This window comes from Anomaloglossus baeobatrachus, chromosome 1, assembly GCF_048569485.1.
Source record: "Anomaloglossus baeobatrachus isolate aAnoBae1 chromosome 1, aAnoBae1.hap1, whole genome shotgun sequence".
Taxonomy (NCBI): Eukaryota; Metazoa; Chordata; class Amphibia; order Anura; family Aromobatidae; genus Anomaloglossus; species Anomaloglossus baeobatrachus.
Window position 1 is genome coordinate 450,049,870 of NC_134353.1, and position 25,894 is coordinate 450,075,763.

The window sequence follows — 25,894 nt, forward strand, 5'->3', positions numbered from 1 at the left end:
ACATCTCTTAAGGTGGTCTCTTGAAACTACAGCTGTTGTCTTTCCTCCATCTTTGCTGATGAGACATGTCTTCTCACGGCTAGGTGTTGATGGTAACACGGTGTAAGGTTCTACTTCCCAGTGATTGTCGAGTTTGTGATTTCTTTTCTCTTGAGGACTACTTCTCCTGGCATCAAAGGAACAGCAGGTGCATTTTGATTGTAGGCTTTTTCTTGTCTCTTGCGTTGCTGAGTCAAGCTTCGCTCTACACATTCTCGCACTCTCTTGTACTGGGCCTGGCGGGTGGAATCCCAATCAGCACCTTGTAGAGGGTCTTCGTGGGTCTCAATTCCCATTTCCAGATCGACTGTCAGTCTTCCAGGTCTGGCCCTCATCAGGTATGCCGGTGTGCAGTTCGTGGAACTCACAGGGATGTTGTTATACATGTCCACCAGGTCAGGCAGCTTCTCTGGCCACAGGCATCTTTCTTCTAGTGGTAGAGTTTTAAGGAGGTCGAGAACAATGTGATTCATCTTCTCGCACATGCCATTGGTCTGAGGATGGTAAGGTGTGGTACGGATCTTCTTGCAGCCATAAAGTTAACAAAACTTCTTGAACACCTCAGCTTTAAAGGCCGAGCCCTGGTCGGTGAGCACTTGATCTGGATAGCCATGTGGTCTACAGAAATGGGCTTGGAAAGCTCTGGCTTAAGTCTGGCCTGTCAAGTCCTTGACTGGTACTACCACTAGGAACCTGGAGTAATGGTCAACCATGGTGAGAGCATAATTATAGCCTTGTCTGCTGGGCGCCAAACTTTACATGGTCCAAGGCTACTATTTCCAGGGGTCGTTTGGTTTGGAGTGGTGCTCTCTGGCTGTGATAGTCTTTTCTCCTGAGGTTGCAGGGGCTGCAGTCTTGACACCACTTCTCCAGGGCAGATGTTATGCCCACCCAGTAGAATCTTTCTTTAAGTAGTGCCTCCAGTTTCTTCCAACCAAAGTGGCCTGCACCATTGTGATAGGCTTCCAGCACCATCTGTGTATCCTTCTGTGGTACAATCACCTGCCACACCTTCTCATGCGTCTTCGGGTCAATGATGCTCCTGTAGAGCTTGTCTTGGTAGATGAATAATCGACCCCTCTCTCTCCATAGGTACTGTGCCTCAGGCGGGGCTTCTGGGTCAAGGCTGGCGCCAGGTTGAGTGATCAGCTTCTTCACCAAACCAACCACTGGATCATTCTCCTGAGTCTCCCTCCAGTTGTAGTGAGGTAGTGGATTCAGGATCACTTCTTGGCGGCTGGTGTGTGACTGCTGGCACTGGTTGGCTCCATGGCAATGGAATGCTGGCAGCTCAATCTCTTCAAGATCATCTACATCTTCACCTTCATCTGCTAGGTGAGGCATCCTTGACAGAGCATCTGCGTTGCCATTCTTGCGACCGGCTCGATACTTGACAGTAAAATCGTAATTTGCTAGTCGGGCTACCCAACATTGCTCCATGGCACCCAATTTAGCAGTATCCAAGTGGGTTAGGGGGTTGTTGTCCGTGAAGACGGTGTATTTGGTGGCTACCAGGTAGTGCTTGAATCGCTCTGTGATAGCCCAGACCATGGCCAGGAACTCTAGCTTGAATGAACTGTAATTTTTTGGGTTTCTTTCAGTAGGCCTGAGCTTCCTGCTGGCAATCACACGTTCCTTGCCTTTCTGTACCTGTGAAAGCACTGCTCCCAGCCCCACATTGCTGGCATCTGTGTACAGCACAAAGAGTAGACTGTAATCAGGGTAGGCTAGAATCTCTTCACCCGTCAAGGCCCCTTTCATTTGTCTGAAGGAGTGTTCTTCTGCTTCTCCCCAGTGAAATGGTGGGCCGGAGGTCTTCCCCTTCTTTGCTTGGCCAACTAAGAGCTCTTGTAAAGGCGCCGCCATCTTCGTATAGCCCTTGATGAACCTTCTGTAGTAGCCTACCAAGCCAAGGAACTGACATACCTACTGGACGGTAGTGGGTGTGGGCCATTCCTGAATAACTGTGACCTTCTCTGGGTCTGGTGCTACTCCTTCTGCACTGACCACATGACCAAAGTATTGGACCTTCGGCTTCAGTAAATGGCACTTAGATGGCTTCAGCTTCATCCCACATCGAGATAGTGCTTCAAAGACTTCAGCCAGGTGTCTCAGGTGGTCCTCATAGATCTTGGAGTACAAGATGACGTCATCCAGGGAGAGCAGGACGGTTCAAAGTTGAGGTGCCCCAGGCAGCACTCCATCAACCTCTGGAAGGTCCTGGGGGCGTTGCAAAGACCAAATGGCATGCTGTTGAACTCACAAAGGCTCATTGGGGTGGTGAAGGCTTCTCCCGATCTTCCTCTGCTACAGATACTTGCCAGTAGCCACTAGTGAGATCTAGAGTAGAAAAGTAGTTAGAAGCTTTAAAAGGCAGCGAGGGATTCCTCTATCAGTGGCAAAGGGTAGGCATCCTTGTGTGTTATCTGATTTATCCGTCTGTAGTCTACACACATCCTCATTGTGCCATCCTTCTTTTTCACCAGGACCAGGGGGGGCTGCCCAAGGACTACAGCTGTCCCTGATGACTCCTGCCTCTTTCATAGCCTTCAGCATGTCCTTTGTGCGCTGGTAATGGGCTGGTGGTGCAGGCCTATGTCTTTCCTTAATGGGAGGATGATTGCCTGTGGTTATGTGATGTTGCACCCCTTTGATTCTACCAACGTCTAGTGGAATCTTACTGAAATCTTGCTCGTATTCCTGCACAACCCGGTGAACCCCGTGTTTCTGGTAGGTGGGGGTAGAGATAGTTCCCACATGGAGTTGTTGGCACCAGTCCTCTCACTGCTTTTGGGAGGTCTCGTCCTCTTTTGGGTCAGAGAATGTTCATGTAGAATATAGAAGAAAGGGACTGCACAATCCACATGCCAAGTGATACTTCTTTTATTCCAAAAGGTGCAGCATAAAAAGCAGGGAGGGAGCTGGGTGCAGGCTCCTCAAAAGGATGACGGCCGTTTCGCGTTGGTGTACGCTTCGACTGGTCCACAGGGAGAGACGGGAAGTGGCTCCTTAAAAGGAGTGCACCCAGCTCACGTCACTGCCGTTAAAAACATGGAAAATGCATCATACTCAAGAAACATTATATACAAATAAAATGTCCAAAAATAATTATTTACAGACTAATTATAAACATTCATTACAATAAACAAAAATTGGAGGATACAGAGGTAAGGTCGTGGGTTTATAAGAATTCCGACAGGTCATTCCTGTCGTTCAGACCTAAATCGCTTTGAGCTCTAAATTTTATAATTAGATGTGCCTCTGTCTGCAGCAATAGTTTATGCAAGTTGACGCCATGTGGAGGAAGACTAACCCTTTGCAGACCGGCAAAGCGTAGAGTTTCAGGATTGCCCCTATGAGAAGCCCTAATGTGCTCAATTAAGCGGGGAGAACCTTTGCCTGTCAAAATGGAATTAAAGTGCTCCTTAAAGTGTACATAAAGCAGGGGTGGGGAACCTCCGGCCCGCGGGCCGCATGCGGCCCGCCATGACCTTTTATGTGGCCCCCGGGCAGATTCCCGGGGGAGGCAGTGCTGGTGCTGTCACCTCGGTCTTGCTGCCGCCGGCCCTTTAAATCCACACATTGCTATTTGTGCTGCAATGTGTTCTCCCGTCGGCCAGTGCCAATTGTGGGCGGGTCTACAGCAGCCTCTAGCCTTGTGTGCACGCCCCCTGCCCTCCGGAGATCAGTGCCTGCCTTCTCCTTCTGATGCAGTGTGTCCGGCTCCTGCACTCCGGTGATGTGAATGCAATGCTGCTGTGAGTCCAGCGCCGACCCTCTGCTGCTATGTGCCCTGCCCAATGCTTTGTGCCTCCCCACACCAGTTCTGTAAACCTTCTCCCCCAGAGTTGCATGAAACTCTCAGCGCAGTGTGGCCCCCCAATGTCCTGTGTGCACCCCTCCCCCAGTCCTGTGTGCAGCCCCCCAATGTCCTGTGTGCAGCCCATCACCCAGTAGTCCTGTTTGCACCCCCCCACCAATCCTGTGTGCACCCCTCCCCCAGTCCTGTGTGCAGCCCCCCCAATGTCCTGTGTGCACCCCCACACAATCCTATGTGCAGCCCATCACCCAGTCCTGTGTGCACCCCCCAGTCCTGTGTGCACCCCCCCAGTCCTGTGTGCACCCCCCCCAGTCCTGTGTGCACCCCCCAGTCCTGTGTGCACCCCCCCAGTCCTGTGTGCACCCCCCCCAGTCCTGTGTGCACCCCCCCCAGTCCTGTGTGCACCCCCCAGTCCTGTGTGCACCCCCCCAGTCCTGTGTGCACCCCCCCAGTCCTGTGTGCACCCCCCCAGTCCTGTGTGCACCCCCCCAGTCCTGTGTGCACCCCCCCCAGTCCTGTGTGCACCCCCCCAGTCCTGTGTGCACCCCCCCAGTCCTGTGTGCACCCCCCCAGTCCTGTGTGCAGCCCCCCAATGTCCTGTGTGCAGCCCCCCAATGTCCTGTGTGCAGCCCCCCAATGTCCTGTGTGCACCCCCACACAATCCTATGTGCAGCCCATCACCCAGTCCTGTGTGCCCCCCCCCAGTCCTGTGTGCACCCCCCCAGTCCTGTGTGCACCCCCCCCAGTCCTGTGTGCACCCCCCCAGTCCTGTGTGCACCCCTCCCCCAGTCCTGTTTGCACCCCTCCCCCAGTCCTGTGTGCAGCCCCCCAATGTCCTGTGTGCAGCCCATCACCCAGTAGTCCTGTTTGCACCCCCCCAATCCTGTGTGCACCCCTCCCCCAGTCCTGTGTGCACCCCCACACAATCCTATGTGCAGCCTATCACCCAGTCCTGTGTGCACCCCCCAGTCCTGTGTGCACCCCCCAGTCCTGTGTGCACCCCCCCAGTCCTGTGTGCACCCCCCCAGTCCTGTGTGCACCCCCCCAGTCCTGTGTGCACCCCCCCAGTCCTGTGTGCACCCCCCCAGTCCTGTGTGCACCCCCCCAGTCCTGTGTGCACCCCCCCAGTCCTGTGTGCACCCCCCCCAGTCCTGTGTGCACCCCCCCAGTCCTGTGTGCAGCCCATCACCCAGTAGTCCTGTTTGCACCCCCCCAATCCTGTGTGCACCCCTCCCCCAGTCCTGTGTGCAGCCCCCCAATGTCCTGTGTGCACCCCCACACAATCCTATGTGCAGCCCATCACCCAGTCCTGTGTGCACCCTCCAGTCCTGTGTGCACCCTCCAGTCCTGTGTGCACCCCCCAGTCCTGTGTGCACCCCCCCAGTCCTGTGTGCACCCCCCCAGTCCTGTGTGCACCCCCCCAGTGATGTGTGTGCCTCCCCCCCCAGTGATGTGTGTGCCTCCCCCCCAGTGATGTGTGTGCCTCCCCCCCAGTGGTGTGTGTGCCTCCCCCCCAGTGGTGTGTGTGCCTCCCCCCCAGTGATGTGTGTGCCTCCCCCACAGTGGTGTCTGTGCCTCCCCCACAGTGGTGTCTGTGCCTCCCCCACAGTGGTGTCTGTGCCTCCCCCACAGTGGTGTCTGTGCCTCCCCCACAGTGGTGTCTGTGCCTCCCCCACAGTGGTGTCTGTGCCTCCCCCACAGTGGTGTCTGTGCCTCCCCCACAGTGGTGTCTGTGCCCCCCCCACAGTGGTGTCTGTGCCCCCCCCACAGTGGTGTCTGTGCCCCCAACCCCTCCAGTGGTGTCTGTGCCCCCAACCCCTCCAGTGGTGTCTGTGCCCCCAGCCCCGCGTGTGGTGTCTGTGCCCCCAGCCCCGCGTGTGGTGTCTGTGCCCCCAGCCCCGCGTGTGGTGTCTGTGCCCCCAGCCCCGCGTGTGGTGTCTGTGCCCCCAGCCCCATGCCCCCAGTTAATTAATTGCTTCACCCAATATAGCAGGGTCATTTAAACATTGATAATTTTGTGCGGCCCCCGAAGGTTGGTAGAAATTTCCAAATGGCCCCCGACAGAAAAAAGGTTCCCCACCCCTGACATAAAGGAACCTTATGGTTTTGCCGATATAAAATCGGCCGCATGGGCAAAAAATGATATAAACCACGAACTTCGTTCGGCAGTTAATAAACTGTTTGACAGAATGTGAATACTTGCCAATCTGAAGTGGATCGCAGGTTAGATGCAGATTACAGAATTTGCAATTCCCACAACGGTGATTGCCTGTTGGACAAAATTTATCCAGCCACGTATTGGGACTATTCAATCTGCCTTTAACCAACATATCCTTCAGGTTATTACACCTCCGATAGGTAACTATATGTTTTAAAGCTGTTATTTCACTCAAATCAGTATCCCTTTCTAAGATGTGCCAGTTTTTGTGAAGCACCTTTTCTATAGTATTTTCAAAGGGACCAAATTTGAAATTAAAAATAAATCTTTTCCCAGAATCTTTTTTGGGAATCGCAGAAGCAGGACAGGAGGATCTGGAAACACCTTTATCATATGCGGCATCGATAACGGAAGGTGGATAACCTCTATTTTTTTAATCTCAATTTTAAATCAGCAGCTTGTTCCATAAAAGTATAGTTATCATTATTAACCCTGCGAAGCCTCAGAAACTGGCCATATGGTAGAGCGATTTTAGTATGGAAAGGATGAGCACTCTGGAAATGCAATAAAGAGTTCGAAGCGGTCGGTTTCCTGAAAACCTTTGTGAATATACTCCCATCTCGGACCTCAACATCAACATCCAAAAAATTAAGAGATTTTCCACCAAAAAGAGATGTGAAGTTCATATTCATCGTGTTGTTGTTATTTCAATGGGAAACGAATTCAGAGAAAACTTCTCCCTATCCGTCCCACACGATAAATATGTCATCAACATATCTCAGGTAGTGTTTGATGTGCTTCAAAAATGGATTAGTGTTTGCAAAAATATACCGGCTCTCAAAGATACCGAGAAAAAAATTCGCCATGGCACAAGATACGGGGGTACCCATGGCGGTACACCCGCACTGTAAATACCACTTGTCCAGAAAGGTGAATGCGTTTTTGGTTAAAATAAATTCCAACGCTTCACCTATGAATTCACAAAACCGATCGCTTTGACCACTGTTCACTACTACCTCTTCAACTGCTTCAATGCAAAGTCTCTGGGGTATGCGGGTATATAAACTTTCAACGTCTATCGATGCCAGCATAAAACCTTCCTGCCAGGTGATACCTTTCAATAAGGCGATAAACTCATTGCTATCCTTTACATACGATGGGATGTTAACCAAAAGAGGCCGCAGAAACCAGTCCACATAGTGGGATAGAGGTTCAGTCAGTGAACCTATACCTGCCACTATGGGAAGGCCTGGTGGGTTTTCCTTGTTTTTATGTACTTTAGGTATGCAATACCAATAAGGTTTTGTAGGATATAAAGGAATGAGTTTATCCGCCTGGCTACGAGAAAGAAAATCCAGATTCACATATTTGTCAAGCAGACGTACCAGTTGTTCTTTGAAGGAACAGGTTGGATCTGTCAATAGGGGTGTATACGTGGATTTGTCCCTCAGTTGTCTAAGGGATTCTTGCATATAGTATTCTCGCATGAGGAGGACTACGTTACCGCCTTTGTCCGCCTCACGGAATACTGTATCATCCCATTTTTGCATCATCTGGATCGCAGCATGTTCCCCCTTAGTCAAATTAGATTGAAGACTAGGATACATCAAAGCCTCAATATCCTTAAGGACGGTATCTTGGAAAAGGTCAATTAAGTTGCCCTGGGCTGTAGGTGGACAAAAATTAGATTTTGTTCCCTTTTTGAAACTCTCTTGTTCTGACACACCTGTAGAAAGAGATACCCCTTGCTCACCATGGGGTCCATTGATACTGAGCAAAAGTTCAGAATCATGTTGCAGGGCTACATCAAAAGCCCCCGTACAATCAAAGGTGTTAACACCAGCAACGCAAGGCAACTGACCCTCTGGGATTACACGTGCACTTTGAGGAATTGAATGAAAATGCTTATAAAGATGTATTTTTCTAATTACTTTATACAAATCTATCCTGAAATCCACAAAATTGAAATCCTCTGGGACACAGAATTTAAGACCTCTTGACAACACAGAAATCATATTATTAGACAACACATGGTTTGAAAGGTTGATGATGGTGCATGGGAAAACCTCTGATTTTAAATAAGGATCTACCTCCTCCACGACACAAACTTCCTTTTGTGGCCTCTCCCTCTTGTGCCCCTTCCTGCCCCACCATCTGGTGCGTTTCCTAAAGGGGCAGGAGACTGTGCATTACTGGCTATGCCAGTCGAGGGGCCTGGAATCACATCCTCCGACCCACTGGATTCGGAGTCTGTGGTCCAGTACCCCCCGCTGCCACCACACCTACGTTTGCTCTTCATTTAGGGCTTCTGTTTGTGGTTGTTAAATTTGTCTTTGGACCAACAAAAGATTTGCTTAGTGTCGTAGTCTTTTTTGTCCCTCAAGAATTTTTCTCTTTTTTTATTTTTTCTATCCGTTTGCACGACCATCAACCTTTTATCTAACTTTTGAATAAAAGATAGCCAGTACTCCTCTGTAACCCATGCACAAGTGTCACACTTAATATTATCCAATTCTATATTAAGGGCATTATAGTCTTCCTCATTCTTTTTTAAAACAAGTTGCAACAATTTCATCGAGCAATCAAGTTGGATCTGTTTCCACTGTTGTGTGAAAGTCAAGTCCTCCTGGAAATGGGATAATGTTTTAATAATCCGAAGTCCTCTAGGGACCCTATTACAATCAACATAAGACTGGAGTGACTTAATAGTCCAGAACAATCGGATTTCCTTTTCTGACAAGGAGGTAATTTTATATTCCAAGGCTTTCACACCCAAAACCTCCGTATCTTTCTTGAGATTACATTCTCCAAAAAAGGAACCTGCATCAGCCCGACCTGCTTGCACACCTGAAGTACTAGACGAAGGCCGGGTGGCACTGTCCATATTTTCCATCATTTACAAAAAAGACCCGTAAACCGCATCAATATACAGTCATTGGTAAACTTCTATCAGTGAGCAGAGGGCTTGAAACAAACACAGTACAGAGCAAAAAATTGTAGATATAGCCCTGCACCACTGGGTTTACCTTGCGGGGGTCTCACAGGTGAACGGAATGGGACCTGGGCTCCAGGCATTCACAGCTGAGGAGTGCTCGTCCTACGAAATGACAGACGTCCAGAGAATGTTCATGTAGAATATAGAAGAAAGGGACCGCACAATCCACATGCCAAAGTGATACTTCTTTTATTCCAAAAGGTGCAGCATAAACAGCAGGGAGGGAGCTGGGTGCAGGCTCCTCAAAAGGACGACGGCCGTTTCGCATTGGTGTAGGCTTCGACTGGTCTACAGGGAGAGACAGGAAGTGGCTCCTTAAAAGGAGTGCACCCAGCTCACGTCACTACCGTTAAAAACATCGAAAATGCATCATACTCAAGAAACATTATATACAAATAAAATGGCCAAAAATAATTGTTTCTAGACTAATTATAAACATTCATTACAATAAACAAAAATTGGAGGATACAGAGGTAAGGTCGTGGGTTTATAAGAATACCGATAGGTCATTTCTGTCGTTCAGACCTAAATCGCCTTGAGCTCTAAATTTTACAATTAGACGTGCCTCCGTCTGCACCAATAGTCTATGCAAGTTGCTGCCCTGTGGAGGAAAACTAACCCTTTGCAGACCGGCAAAGCGTAGAGTTTCAGGATTGCCCCTATGACAAGCCCTAATGTGCTCAATTAAGTGGGGAGAACCTTTGCCTGTTAAATTAACCCCTTCACCCCTGGCCACTAAAACACCCTAATGACCGGGCCATTTTTTGTAATTCTGACCAGTGTCACTTTGACAGGTTATAACTCTGAACGCTTCAACGGATCCTGGCGATTCTGAGATTGTTTTTTCGTGACATATTGTACTTCATGTCAGTGGTAAATTTAGGCCGATATTTTTTGCGTTTATTTGTGAAAATTTAGGAAATTTTGCGAAAATTTTGCAATTTTCAAACTTTGAAAATTTATGCCCATAAATCTGAGAGATATGTCACACAAATTAGTTACTAAATAAAATTTCCCACTTGTCTACTTTACACCAGCGCAATTTTCGAAACAATTTTTTTTTTCATTAGGAAGTTAGAAGGGGTCAAAGTTCATCAGCAATTTCTCATTTTTCCAACAAAATTTATAAAATAATGTTTTTAGGGACCATATCACATTTGAAGTGACTTTGAGAGGCCAAGATGACAGAAAATACCAAAAGTGACCCCATTCTAAAAACTGCACCCCTCAAACTGCTCAAAACCCCATCCAATAAGTCTATTAACCCTTTAGGTGCTTCACAGGAACCAAAGCAATGTGGAAGGAAAAAATGAAAATTTTACTTTTTAACACAAAAATGTTACTTTAGCCATAAAATTTTCATTTTGGAGAAAAGAGAAAGTGCACCATACAATTTATTGTGCATTTTCTCCTGAGTATGCTAATACCCCATATGTGGTAAAAATCAATTGTTTGGGCACACAGCAGAGGTCAAAAGGGAAGGCGCACCATTTGAATTTTTGAACGCAAAATTAGCTGTACTCATTAGTGGACGCGATGTCGGGTTTGAAGACCCCCTGAGGTGCCTAAACAATGGAGCTTCCCCACAAGTCACCCCATTTTGGAAACTAGAGCCCTCAAATAATTTTTCTAGATGTTTGGTGAGCACTTTGAACCCCTGGGGGCTTCACAGAAGTTTATAACGTTGAGCCGTGAAAAGAAAAATTTTTTTTTTACCACAAAACTGTTGCTTCAACTAGGTAGCTTTTTTTTTCACAAGGGTATCAGGAAAAAATGCACCATAAAATGTATTGTGCATTTTCTCCTGAGTACGCAGATACCTCATATGTGGTGGAAATCAAATGTTTGGGCACACGGCAGGGCTCGGAAGGCAAGGAGCGCCATTTAAATTTTTGAGTGCAAAATTAGCTGCACTCATTAGCGGATGCCATGTCGGGTTTGAAGACCCCCTGAGTTACCTAAACAATTCAGCTCCCCCACAAGTGACCTCATTTTGGAAACTAGAGCCCTCAAATAATTTTTTCTAGATGTTTGGTGAGCACTTTGAACACCTGGGGGCTTCACAGAAGTTTATAATGTTGAGCTGTGAAAAGAAAAAAAGTTTTCTTTTACCACAAAACTGTTGCTTCAACTAGGTATCTTTTTTTTCACATGGGTATCAGTAAAAAAATGCACCATGAAATTTATAGTGCAATTTTTCCTGAGTACGATGATACCTCATATGTGGTGGTAAGTAATTGTTTGGGCGCATGTCGGGCATCAGAAGAGAAGGAGCACCATTTGACAGCAAAATTGGTTGGAATCATTAGCTGATGTAATCTTGCATTTGGAGACCCCCTGAAGTGCCTAAACAATGGAGCTCCCCCAAAAGTGACCCCATTTTGGAAACTAGACCCCTCAAGGAGTTTATCTAGATGTTTAGCGAGCCCCAAGGGGCTCCACAGAAGTTGATAATGTGGAGCCATGAATACAATTTTTTTTTTCACCACAAAACTGTTACTTGAACCAGGTAGCTTTTTTTTTCACAAGGGTATCAGGAAAAAAGTGCACCATAAAACGTATTGTGCAATTTCTCCTGAGTACCGAGATACCTCATATGTGATGGAAAGTAATTGTTTGGGCAGATGGTGGGGCTCAGAAGAGAAGGAGCACTATTTCACAGCAAAACTGGTTGGAATCATTAGCGGACGCCATGTCACGTTTGGAGACCCCCTATGGTGCCTAAACAGTGGAGCTCCCCCACAAATTACCCCATTTTGGAACTAGACCCCTCAAGGAATTTATCTAGATGTTTGGTGAGCCCCTTGTACCCCCCAGGGCTCCACAGAAGTTGATAACGTCGAACCGTGAAAATTATTTTTTTTTTTTTTACCACAAAATCTTTGCATCAACCAGATAGCTTTTTTTTTTTACAACGGTATCAGGAAAAAGTGCTCTATAAAACATATTGTGCAATTTTTCCCGAGTATGCAGATACCTCATATGTGGTGGAAAGTAATTGTTTAGCCGCATGGCGGGGCTCAGAAGAGAAGGAACGCCATTAGACTTTTCAAACGCACAGGCGCGGTGCACTGATCGGCTGCTGCAGGACGCACGGTCGGATGAGATACAAAAAGCGTCGGGGATACGGAAAAAAAAAAGTGACGCCAAAAATTGACCACGGATGCAGATACGTTATGTGCATCCCTGATCAGCGCTCGGCGGGATGCACGGACGGATGTGATACAAAAAGCGTCAGTGATACGGGAAAAAAAAGTCCCGCCGAAAACTGACCACGGATGCAGATACATTATCTGCATCCCTGATCAGCGCTCGGCGGGACGCACGGACGGATGAGGTGTAAAAATGGACAGGGGATACAGAAAAAAAAAAAAAGTTATACTCACAGTACCCAGAGGATTAGCAGGAGGATCACTGACCAGAAGAACTGCAGGAGGAACAGAAGGCAAGCGAGATGGACAGCTTTACAGGAGCAGCAGGCAGGACATAGGACAGATCAGCAGAAGACCCAGGAAGGACCCAGCGATAGAGGCAGATGTGATCGGGCCAGTGAAGACCTCGGACGACCCGGTTAAGGCAGGTAAGAGGACGTCGGGGGGAGAGCAGAGGGGGAGGGGCTGAGCAGATGCGGAGGGGGAAACCGGAGAAGCAGAGGCAGAAGGAAGGAAGCAGAATAGAGATCACGGGGGAGGCAGGCAGATCATGGGGGGAGCAGATCGGGATGTCAGGGGGCAGATCGGGGCGTGAGGGGGCAGATCGCGGGGGGGACAAGGCAGGGGACATCGCGGGAGCGCACAGGGGACATCGCGGGAGTGCGCAATGGCTGCAAGGTGAGCACAATACTTACAATTGGAGCAGGAGCAGGAGTGGTGACATCAGCGGCGGCAGCAGCAGCGGTGGCATGGTACCACAAGTACCAGCCAGTGCACGCTGCAGACATGTTGGGGGAAGGCTTCCCAGACCAGCACAAGCCTGGGGAGGGCGGCCACCTGCAGATCAGACCGCCCACTGCACACTGATTGGAGCGATTGAACGTCATAGCACGATCGCTCCAAACAGTGCTGCTGGGGCTGGGGGGGCGACATGTTTGAGGTGCAGCTATGATCTGCTGCAGCTGCTGTGACATCTCATAGCCGGATCTCACAGTATCGCACTAATTCAGGCATTATTTTTGCCGAAATCAGTGTGAACGATGTGGTTGGCGGTTCAGATTTGAACAGCCATTCACATCAATCGTCGATGGGGGGTGGCGATGCCACCCCCCCTGGGGTCAAGCAAAGGTCCCCTGCTGTAAGAAAAAGCAGGGGACATCATTTGAAAGCCGTTGCTTTGGCCACGGCAATCAAATGAACTTTAGGCAGTAAAGTTATGTCCCTGGTCGTTAAGTCACGCTAAAATAGGACGTAACTTTACTGCCCGCGGTTGTGAAGGGGTTAAAGTGCTCCTAAAAGCGTGCATAAAGAAACCTTATGGTTTTGCTGATATAAAATCGTCTGAATGGGCAAAAAATGATATAAGCCGCGAACTTCGTTCAGCAGGTAATAAACTGTTTGACAGAATGTGAATACTGGCCAATCTGAAGTGGATCGCAGGTTACATGCAGATTGCAGAATTTGCAATTCCCACAACAGTGATTGCCTGTTGGACAAAATTTATCCAGCCACGTATTGGGACTATTCAATCTGCATTTAACCAACATATCCTTCAGGTTATTACACCTCCGATAGGTGACCATAGGTTTTAAAGCTGTCATGTCACTCAGGTCGGTATCCCTTTCTAAGATGTGCCAGTTTTTGTGAAGCACCTTTTTTATAGTATTTTCAAGGGGACCAAATTTGAAATTAAAATTAAATCTTTTCCTAGAATCTTTTTTGGGAATCGCAGAAGCAGGACAGGAGGACCTGGAAACAACTTTATCATATGCTGCATCGATAACGGAAGGCGGATAACCTCTATTTTTTAATCTGAATTTTAAATCCACAGCTTGTTCCATAAAAGTATTGTTATCATTAATAACCCTGCGAAGCCTCAGAAACTGGCCATATGGTAGAGCGGTTTTAGTATGCAAAGGATGAGCACTCTGGAAATGCAATAAAGAGTTCGAAGCGGTCGGTTTCCTGAAAACCTTTGTGAATATACTCCCATCTCGGACCTCAACATCAACATTCAAAAAATTAAGAGATTTTCCACCAATAAGAGATGTGAAGGTCATATTCATCGTGTTGTTGTTATTTAAATGGGAAACGAACTCAGAGAAAATTTCTCCCGATCCGTCCCACACGATAAATATGTCATCAACATATCTCAGGAATGACCTGTAGGTATTCTTATAAACCCACGACCTTACCTCTGTATCCTCCAATTTTTGTTTATTGTAATGAATGTTTATAATTAGTCTAGAAACAATTATTTTTGGACATTTTATTTGTATATAATGTTTCTTGAATATGATGCATTTTCAATGTTTTTAACGGTAGTGACGTGAGCTGGGTGCACTCCTTTTAAGGAGCAGCTTCCCGTCTCTCCCTGTGGACCAGTCAAAGCGTACACCAACGCGAAACGGCCGTCGTCCTTTTGAGGAGCCTGCACCCAGCTCCCTCCCTGCTTTTTATGCTGCACATTTTGGAATAAAAGAAGTATGACTTGGCATGTGGAGTGTACAGTCCCTTTCTTCTATATTCTACATGAACATTCTCTGGACGTCTGCCATTTCGTAGGACGAGCACTCCTCAGCTGTGAATGCCTGGAGCCCAGGTCCCATTCCGTTCACCTGTGAGACCCCCGCAAGGTAAACCCAGTGCTGCAGGGCTATATCTACAATTTTTTCTTCTTTTGGGTCAGCTTGTGTCAGGGGATCTACAGGTTCTATAGCGTCATTTGGGCAAGTAAACAGTTTGGCAATGGTAGCGTATCTTGGTAGTCTGGCTTCCTCCTCCCCACAGTTCAGCACTTGTACAGGTACTCGTCCCTTGTGTACGTCAACTACCCCTCTGGCTGGGCCAGTGTTCTGAATGAGTGGGCTCTACTACAGCCTGGTAATCCCGTCCTCTGAGACCTACCTCTGCTCTACACCACATCATCAGTTCACTCCGTGGGGGTATCACAATGGGGTTAGCATCTATTACACGTACATTACCAAATTCACCGCCAATCTAGTTTACCTGCTGCTTCCTCAGAATGACTCGGATCTCTTTTTGCAAGGCTCGTCGTTGTCCACCTTCAATACCCTCAGCAATGTGGTGAAGCAACAACAACACTTCTCCTAGGCAAATCTCTATGAAATTAGTGCCTAAAATCATTTGTGGGTTCCTTTCTCTAACATCATTATCCACAACAATCAGTCCTTGTCCCTTCATTTCCTGCCTTCCCACCTTTATGGTTACCTCTTTGACCCCAATCTGGTCTATAGGTTGCATAGGTCCATTGGCTGCATAGATGGTTGTCGGAGATCGTCGTCCGTCCAAAACCTGCGATAAACGACATACGGGATTGTCGTTACCTGGGAGCCGGTGTCCAATAATGCCGGGGTAGGGATCCTGTCCGGGATGATAGAAAGGACCGGTCGTCCACCCACATACTGATCACGGCAGTGAGCTGGGCCTGATTTTCTTAATCCTGGGAACTGGCCATTGGCCCCAGGTTTGACCCGTTTAAAGGACAGGCCCTTGCATAGTGGCCTGCCTCCTGGCAACGGCGGCAGATAGATTGTCCAGACGAGTCATAGCGATCACTGCTCTTCCCTCAGAATGTGGGACCTCTTCTCCCTTGCATCCACGGGACATCTTCTGGGCTGTCAGCTAGCAGGATCCTATGAGGGGCTTTGGATTCTGAGGGGAGTTGCATTGCTTTCAGGATCCGGGCGACGTCCTTGCTGACCTGTTGCACCTGGGAGGATAGGGTATCTATGGCTCCGGCCGAGGTGATGAGTCCTTTTACAGCTACCAGGGCCTGCGAGGAGGATTCTGCTCTGGCAGTCGGAGTGCTGGTAGGCCATGCTGGTGAGATGGGGTTTGTGTCCATAGGAGGTTTAAGTGCTTTCACTGCCCTGTCTTTCAGAATGGCAAAGTCCACATCAAGGTGTTCCAGGGACCACAGCCTCTTCTGTTTCCTATCCTCAGGGGAGTGCAGGCCCTGCAAGAATTGTTCTATCCACAAGCTTGAGAGCCCATAGTGCGGCTTGCAACCTGAGGGCATAGTCTCTTATGCTATCTTGGGGCTTCTGGCGGCAGGTATAGAAGCCCTTTCTCAGCTCTGCCTCTGTGTGGTTTTCAAAAGCAGCTTTTAGTTTGGCAAAAATGGCTTCTACAGAGCTCCGCTCATCACTGGTCCAGGCCTCAGCCTCAAATTCTGCTGCTCCAGTCAATTGCCCCAGCACCACGGCGGCCCTCTGCTTACCGGCCATTGCGTACATGTCCAGCAGGGTGCTGATCTTCTTCTTGAATCCAGTCAGGGTGTCCGCTTTGCCAGCATATTGGGGCAGTCAGGTCGCACCGGGGACGTACGGCAAGGTGATTGGCATAATCGGGGAGACATCGGCGGCGCAGCTGCGACCGCCGCACTGGAACTAGGCGCTGCTGCGTTCACTGTGCCGGGACCTGGCATCGCTTGGGCTGAGTTCCCCTTGCCGGGGGCATTAGCACTCACAGCGTCCGTCATCCTCAGAGTCCCGCTTCTTTTCTTGAATCAGGGCGCTTCCTGGCTTCTTCTTCTGCAGGTTACTCCCTCCTATTCCGGGGTCAAAACGCTCCGGGGGTTCTGGGACAACCCCACCCCTTCGTGGGAGGTTACTTCTTTTTGCGCGGGCTGCTGTTGTTTCTTTGGCATGCTTTCTGCGATGGCAATATGGCGGCATTTCAAACTTTTCAATCGGACCTCCAAGGCGCACAGTCACCTGTCTTAACAGGTTTAGTCCTTATCCTGTTCGTGACGCCAGATGAGTCGCCCACCACAGCACTGCAGCGGTTGCCTGCGGGACACTGCGGGGACTTCTCTGTAGGGACCCTTCTGGCAACAGGTATGTCAGGTTCACTTTCATAGGAGTCATGACGCCACTCTCGGTTTTGCGGTCAGGATGAGGGGTGACCGCCACTGCAGTTTAATGAGCGTCTGGGGCTGATGGTGTCTGCAGTCTGGTCTTATGGCCTCCCGAGAGTGAGGCTAGCCCCAGGGGCTCGAGTATATGTATGTGGAACCACAGGTCTCAGAGTAATTCAAACACAGTCTAGAAAGTCTTTCAACTTGTTTACTCACTTTTGGATGGTTAGTGAGAAACCCGGGCAATGCTGAGATCATACCAGGTGGAACCAGGAATTCCTGCAGGCCGTTCTGAGGGTAGCTATTAACTCACCTTCCTTGCACTTCTTTTGTTTCGGATAACCCCTGACTTGCAGTATCGGGAAATTCATCCAGGGAAAGTTGCTACTGCCTCTGCTTCCCTTTCTGGCCCGTTTGCCGGCAGCGTGGACAAGGTGAGATGGCTTCTGGCCCTATCACCTTATGGGTCCCCCTGTTGCTGCTGAGACTCGAGCTCTGTGTCTTTGATGAGGAACCTCAAGTCCCCTCACCGGCAGGTTTAGCAGATCAGTAGATCGATATCTGGCTCTAGGGACCTGTTCCCTGTGCATGCGTAGTTACCAGCAATCCCCATACTCGACTGCCTCTCTTCAGGTGTCTTTCAGGCGGACTTTCTGGTCACTGTACTTCCCCGCTAACAGCTACTACACCTGCAGGGTCTGACTAGCGTGTCTGTACGTCTGCTTCCTTCAGCAACTTCTGTACACTCTGCTCCAGACTGGCTTGCGCCTCCTACTTTTCCTGTCTGCCACTGCATCTAGCTTCCAGCCTCTCCACTACACCTCTTGCTGAGAATTGAAAGTTAACCTCTTCAGGGCTACCCAAGGGTCCCCTCTCAAGCTGTGGGAGACCTGGTCACTATGTGTCTGTGTGTACACACCTCATTCTGGCCTTTTGGAATTACCTGGAAGCACTGTCCCAGCATGGGTGCAGTACTCTGTGGTGCCTGACCAGGTCAGCGGCGCCACACATAATCTGCTTCTTTCTTTCCACAATTGTTGGGCTTCAGGTTGAGCATCAGGTCCTATGTGTGCATCTGGTTAAGTGATCAGTTCCTTGATCAACTTCACAGCAGGGTCACCATCCTGAGTCTCTTTCCAACCATGATGAGGTAACGGGTTCAATGCCGCCTCTTGATGTTTGTTATAGACTTGTTGGTACTGGGAGGCACTAGGATGATTGAAAGCTGGTAACTCGATTTCTTCCAACTCATCCACAGCTTCTCCCTCTTCTGACAAGTGAGGCATCCTGGATAAGGCATCTGCAATAGCATTCTTGCGACCAGCACGATATTTGATGGTGAAATCGTAATTTGCTAGTCGAGCCACCCACCGCTGCTCCAATGCACCCAATTTTGATGTATTCAGGTGGGTCAGGGGGCTGTTATCCGTGAACACGGTAAATTTTGCGGCTGCCAAGTAATGTTTAAACCGCTCTGTGACAGCCCAGACCAACACCAGGATCTCCAACTTGAAGGAACTATAATTCTCAGGTTCCTCTCCGTAGGGCGAAGCTTCCTGCTTGCGTAGGCAATTACTCTTTCTTCACCGTTCTGTACCTGGGACAACACAGCTCCTACTCCCACATTGCTAGCGTATGTGTATAGCACAAAGGGTAGATTGTAGTCAGGATATGCCAGAATTTCATCACCAGTCAGGGCCAATTTCCGCTGTATGAAGGAGTTTTCTTCTTCTTCACCCCATTCGAATGGAGGACTAAATGTTTTCCCCTTTTTGGTTTGACCTACCAGGAGTTCTTTGAAGGGCGCTTCTATCTTCGTGTAGCCTTTGATAAATCTCCTGTAGTATCCTACCAGGCCCAGGAACTGACGGATTTCCTTGACAGTAGTTGCTCGTGGCCAGTTCTTCCGGGTCTGGTTCCACTCCTTCTGCACTGACAATGTGTCCAAGGTATTGGACCCTGGGTTTCAACAGGTAACACTTGGATGGCTTCAACTTCATTCCATACCTGGATAGTGCCTTGAATACCTCAGCCAGGTGTTCCAGATGATCCTCATAGGTCTTTGAGTAGACAATCACGTCATCCAGGTAGAGCAGTACTGTCTCGAAGTTGCGGTGTCCCAGACAACATTCCATCAACCTTTGAAACGTCCCAGGTGCGTTGCAGAGTCCAAAGGGCATGCTGTTAAACTCACACAATCCCAGCGGGGTGGCAAATGCAGTTTTCTCCCAGTCCTCTTCTGTAACAGAGACTTGCCAATAGCCACTGGTGAGATCTAAGGTGGAAAAATAGTTAGCAGCCTTCAATGCAGCCAGATATTCTTGTATACGGGGTAATGATTAGGCGTCTTTGTGGGTTATCTGGTTGATCCATGCACATCCTCATGGTGCCATCCTTCTTTTTCACCAGAACCAATGGAGCTGCCCAGGGGCTACAACTGTCTCTGATGACCTCAGCCTCCTTCATGTTCCTCAGCATCTCTTTGGCACACTGGTAATGTTTAGGTGGTATAGGTCTTTACCTTTCTTTAATGGGAGGGTGATTCCGTGTGGGTATGTGATGGTGTACCCCTTTAATCCTCCAAAAGTCTAGTGGGTGTTTCCTAAAGACTTGCTCATATTCTTACACTACCCTGTAAACCTCGTGTTTCTGGTGTGTAGGTGTTGTATAGGTTCCTACATGTTACTCTTGATACCAATCCTCTACCTGTTGTTTGGGGTTGTCAACCTCTGCTGGCTCTGATTAAACCAGGGATTCCACTGTCTGGATGGAGTCCTCTGTTACCATGAACAATTTGGCAATTGTGGCGTACCTGGGCAATTTGGTTTCCTCCTCCCCACAATTTAATACTTGCAGGGGTACTCTTCCCCAGCGGACATCAACCACTCCCCTGGCTGTCAGAACCGTGGCCCAATTTTCTGAATAGATGAGTTCCACTACCGCCTGGTAGTGTTGCCCCTTTAAGCCTATGGCCGCTCGACACCAGATCATCATTTCACTTCTGGGTGGTATTACAATGGGGCCAGGGTCTATTACCCGTACATTACCAATTTCTCCACCAGACAGGGTTACCTCTTGTCTTTGCAGGCGGGCTCGGATTTCTCTCTGCAGGACCCTCTGCTGCCCAGCACCTGCAGTTTCAGCAATCTGTTGGAGCAAAAACAGCACTTCTCCTAAACAGTTTTCAGTGACATTGGTACCTAGAATCACCTGTGGATTTCTGTCATTTACATCACTTTCGACTAGAATTAGGCCTTGGCCTTTTAACTCTACCCTCCCCACTTTTATGGTGACTTCTTTAAACCCGATTTGAGTTACTGGTAGTCCATGTACAGCATAAATAGTGAGGCCCGAGTCTGGGCGGGTAAGTTCAGTGTCTGACCAAAACCTTTTGTACAGTAGATATGGTATGGTAGTTACCTGGGAACCGGTATCCAGCAATGCTGAGGTGGGGATCCCGTCCAAAGAGATGGACAGAATTGGGCGTCCTCCTACATACCGGTCTCACCAGTCAGCTGTGCCTTGTCTCCTTAATCCTGGGGGTTGGCCCTTGGTCCCAGGGTTTGCCGGTTTAAAGGACACCTACGTGCAAAGTGGCTTTGAGGCAGCGACGGCAGATGGGATGTCCAGATGAATCGTAGTGGTCGTTGGTCCTCCCTCTGGACGATGGGATTTTCCTACCTCGCATCCAGGGGACGTCCTCAGGGCAATCAGCTAACTGGGTCTTTTCCAATGGCTTGGATTCCGGCTTGATCTGCATCACCTTCAGGATTCTAGCAACATCCTTGCTCAGCTGCTGTACCTGAGAACACAAGTCAATTGGAGCACCAGGGTGCGCAACCTGCTCATTAGCTGCTGCTATGGTTGAGGAAGGGCTTTCCATCCGCGCAGGCAAGGTACTGGATTGTCAGGACTGGGAAACAGAGTCTGTGGTTGCAAGGGACTGCAGGGCTTTTATAGCTCGTTCTTTTAAAACATCAAAGTCCAAGTTTGGGTGTTTTAGGGCCCACAGGCGCAGTTGTTTGCGGTCCTCTACGGATTGTAATCCCTGCAAGAATTGTTCAACCATCATTTTGTTTCCTGCCTGGTTATCAATGGGATCTATGTGTTTCAGAGCCCATAGTGCAGCTTGCAATCTTAACGCATAGTCTCTCATATTATACTTGGGCCGCTGCCTGCAACTATAAAAGTCCATCCGCAGTTCTGCTTCTGTGCGGGTTTCAAAAGCAGCCTTTAATTTTTCAAAGATGGTGGGCACAGATTTCCGATCTATATCGGACCAGGTTTCCACCTCCAGTTCTGCTGCACCCGTCAACTGTTCCAGCACAACAGACGCCCGCTGCTTACCGGTCATTGCATATATGTCCAACACGGTGCAGATTTTCTTTTTAAACCCGCGTAAGGCGTCCAGTTTGCCATCATATTGGGGCAGCCATGCCACTTCGGGGACATACGGCAGGGTGATCGGCATGATCGGTACCATTGCTCCGGCACCGGGTGCTGCCGCTTGGTCCACTGGGGGTGCGTTGGCTGTTGGTCTGTACAGGATTACCATGGGTAAGCAGTAATATATTGTTTTTTTCGGCAAGTACATGTGTCACTATGACGTAATTGACACATGTCCATTTAATTCAGCTCTTTTCCCAATGGTGATCCACCAGACCTAATGTTTGCTCTGGATTTTTTTATCTGACACCTGTATGTGACTTAGGCTATGTGCACACAGTGCATTTTTCTCGGCGTTTTTGCGCGTTTTTCGGGTGCGTTTTTGGCCTCAAAACTGCATGACTTTGCTTCCCCAGCAAAGTCTATGAGTTTTCATTTTTGCTGTCCCCACACAGCGTTTTTTTTCAGCTGCGTTTTTGTGGTGACCACAAAAGCGCAGCATGTCAATTATTCCAGCGTTTTTCACCGCGTTTTTCATCCATTGACTTCAATGGGATGTTGAAAGACACAATGAGAAACGCAAATAGCTGCGTTTTGGTGCGTTTTGGTGCGTTTCTAAGACCAAAAACGCAGCTATAAACGCAGGAGGTGGGTAGTAAAGTGACGTGTACAGGAAGAGGATTCCTTCTGTCAGTATATACAGAAGCGTGAATCCTCCCGGTACCGTCACCGTCGCTTCCATCTCCCGTCCTGTGCATGTATGCTGCCGTGCGGCGCCATGTCTGGGCGGGAGGTGGAAGCGGCTGCGAAAACAAAAGTTAACAGTAGAAAAAAAAAAAGTTATACTCACCTGTCTGCAGCCTCCCGGTGCCATGCCCGCTCCCATCTCCTCTCACGGTATCGCCACCCCCGCTCCGGCTGTGTGCAGACGGCCGGGAAACCTCCGATGGATGCAGGACCTGGCGATGGATCACCTGATGCAGTCACCTGACGCATCAGGTGATCGTAAGTATCGCGGTGACGCGGGCGCCCGGCCGGTATCAGCGGATGCGTCAGGAGACTTCATCCCTGATTACCGGCAGCTGCTGCAGCGATCGGACGGGATCAGACTCCCGCCCCATCGCTGCAGGAGCTGCCGGTAATCAGCACATAAGTGAGTATTATTATTTTTTTTTTTTTGCACCGATGCATCAGCTGATTGTATAATCGGCTTTTATACAATCAGCTGATGTGTGATGGGATTCAGGCACTTGATCCTGACACATCATCTGATCGCTTTGCCTTCCAGCAAACCGATCAGATGATATTGGATCCGGATTGGACGGCGTGGGACCCTTGACCCAGGATTACTGCGGAGGGGGGTTCTTTGTTTCAATAAAGATGGAGTCACTAATTGTGTTGTGTTTTATTTCTAATAAAAATATTTTTCTGTGTGTTGTGTTTTTTTTTTATCTTTACTAGAAATTCATGGTGGCCATGTCTAATATTGGCGTGACACCATGAATTTCGGGCTTAGGGCCAGCTATACAGCTAGCCCTAACCCCATTATTACCCGGCGAGCCACTCGGCTTCAGGGCAGCTGGAAGAGTTGGATACAGCGCCAGAAGATGGCGCTTCTATGAAAGCGCTATTTTCTGGGGTGGCTGCGGGACTGCAATTCACAGCGGGGGTGCCCAGAAAGCATGGGCACCCTGCACTGTGGATTCCAATCCCCAGCTGCCTAGTTGTACCCGGCTGGACTTAAAAATTGGGCGAAGCTCACGTCATTTTTTTTTTTTAAATTATTTCATGAAATTCATGAAATAATTTAAAAAAAAAGGGCTTCCCTATATTTTTGGTTCCCAGTCGGGTACAAATAGGCAGCTGGGGGTTGGGGGCAGCCCGTACCTGCCTGCTGTACCCGGCTAGCATACAAAAATATGGCGAAGCCCACGTCATTTTTTTTGTTTGAGGGGGCAAAGAAATCCTGCATACAGTCCTGGAAGGAGGATGCTGAGCCTTGTAGTTCGACAGCTGCTGTCTGCTCTCCTGCATACACTATTGGATGGAGGATGCTGAGCCTTGTAGGTCTGCTCCCCCTGACTCTCCCTCAAGCATACAGTCCTGGATGGAGCATGCTGAGCCTTGTAGTTCTGCAGCTGCTGTCTGCTCTCCTGCATACACTATGGGATGGAGTATGCTGAGCCTTGTAGTTCTGCAGCTGTCTGCTCTTCTGCATACACTAGTGGAGAATGAAGAACACATTGAAGAAGGAAATGACATCAGACCTTTTTTTTTTGTTCACTAATAAAAAACGCATAAGGACGCAGTGAGCAAAAACGCAGCAAAACGCAGCAAAAAACGCACCAAATCGCGGCAAAACGCGTGCGTTTTTTGCCGCGTTTTTTCGACGCAGGTGCATTTTTGTGCGTTTTTAGCGGCCAAAAATGCACAAAAACGCAGCGTCAAAAAAACGCAGTGTGTGCACATAGCCTTATACTGTCAGGGTTAAAACGACGATGATGATGATGATGAGACTCAAAGGGTCTCCCGGGATCTGACTGCTGTTTCAAATTATAATGTCATGTGTGCACACGAGAATGAATGATAACAGACACTTAATCGGTTATGGACCTTCTCCATGACAGACCCTGAGGCAACTGAACTTTATTGTTTAAAACTTTTCACAGCTCTTCAGAAGTGAAGGGTGTGGACAAAATACAGTCCAATCAAGTATCGTAGGTCGGGGCTTCATGACGTAGAGAGATCTGCATATCCTACTTGGATTGGTCAGTTCAGGCTCCAGGAATTTCTTTTGTTTATCACCTCGGGTGTAGACAGGAAATGGCAGCCATCTTTAAAATTACATGTGCTGGTATATACTGTGTCTAAGGAAAATACACTGAATATGCAATATACATATATACATGTAAAGGCTACTTTACACACTGCGATATCGGTCCCGATATCGCTAGTGTGGGTACCCGCCCCCATCTGTTGCGCGACACGGGCATATCGCTGCCCGTGCCGCACAACATCGCCCAGAGCCGTCACACATACTTACCTGTCCGGCGACGTCGCTGTGACCGGCGAACCGCCTCCTTTCTAAGGGGGCGGTCCGTGCGGCGTCACAGCGACGTCACTGAAACGTCACTGAACCGCCGCCCAATAGCAGCGGAGGGGCGGAGATGACCGGGACGTAACACCCTGCCCACCTCCTTCCTTCCGCATAGCGGCCGGGAGGCTGGTAGGGAGAGCTTCCTCGCTCCTGCGGCGTCACACGCAGCGATGTGTGCTGCCGCAGGAACGAGGAACAACCTCGTTACTGCTGCAGTAACGATAATTGGGAATGGACCCCCGTGTCGCCGATTAGCGATTTTGCACGGTTTTGCAACGATGCAAAATCGCTTATCGATGTCACACGCAACGGCATCGCTAATGCGGCCGGATGTGCGTCACGAATTCCGTGACCCCAACGACTCCGCATTAGCGATGTCGTAGCGTGTAAAGCCCGCTTTAGTAAGGAACAAAAGCATACATAAACATGTGTTAGTTTACATTTACTAAACTATATACCTGAGTCTATGAAATGGCTGAATTAAGTATTTTTTTATACTCTATTCTTATCCTCAACAATAATATAATTTTAGATCACTCTGTGTTTAATATATGATATTTATATCTTTTTGCACTTAATAAAGATTTATAAAATTTTTCATATGAGATGATCTGGTTTGAACCTTATTTTTCAAACATATTACTTTGGTTGCTATTCCCTTTTTTCTCTGGTTTTCATATTGGTGCACCGGGGCGGATCCCGCCGCATTTCCGCTATCAGGCGACTGCATTTTTGCAGTCCCCTTGGTTTTTCTTTACCACTCTCGCGGGACTGGAGCACCTCTGGGAACTTCTGGGTCAGGCTATTGCCTTCTTCCGCCCGTGCTTACAGGAGTCATGGGCGGGGTTTCTTTTTCGCGCCTTTTAGTCTGCTGTAGCGTAGTTATTTTTCACAGCAAAATGGCGGCGGTTTTTCAAGCAATAAAGTTTAGTCTGTAAAATATAGTTTTTAAGGCACACGTCACTTGGTTCGACCGGGTCCAGTTCAATCCTGTTCGTGACGCCAGGAAAAAGGGTTGTAGCACCCAGGGATATAGGGTACTTGGTTCTGGGCAGTGTCTCTATTGGGAATGTCACGATAGTGGCCGTCACCTGGTTCCGTGCCATGGGCCCTTTTTGTAATGGGGATATTTACAGGGGATTGGTGAATAAAGTTTATTCGTGACGCCCCTTATGGTTTTGCGGCTATATGTAGGGAGCTGCAGCTGCAAAATGTCTCTACTGAGGCTGATGGTGTTAGCAGCTAGTATGGTAGTCCCTCCGCAAGTAGGGTATTGCCCCAGCGGGTGTATGGTGCAGTGGGTGTCAGAAGAAGGAGTCCAGACAGGTATTCAGTGCAACTGGTTTACTCACTTGGATGTTAACT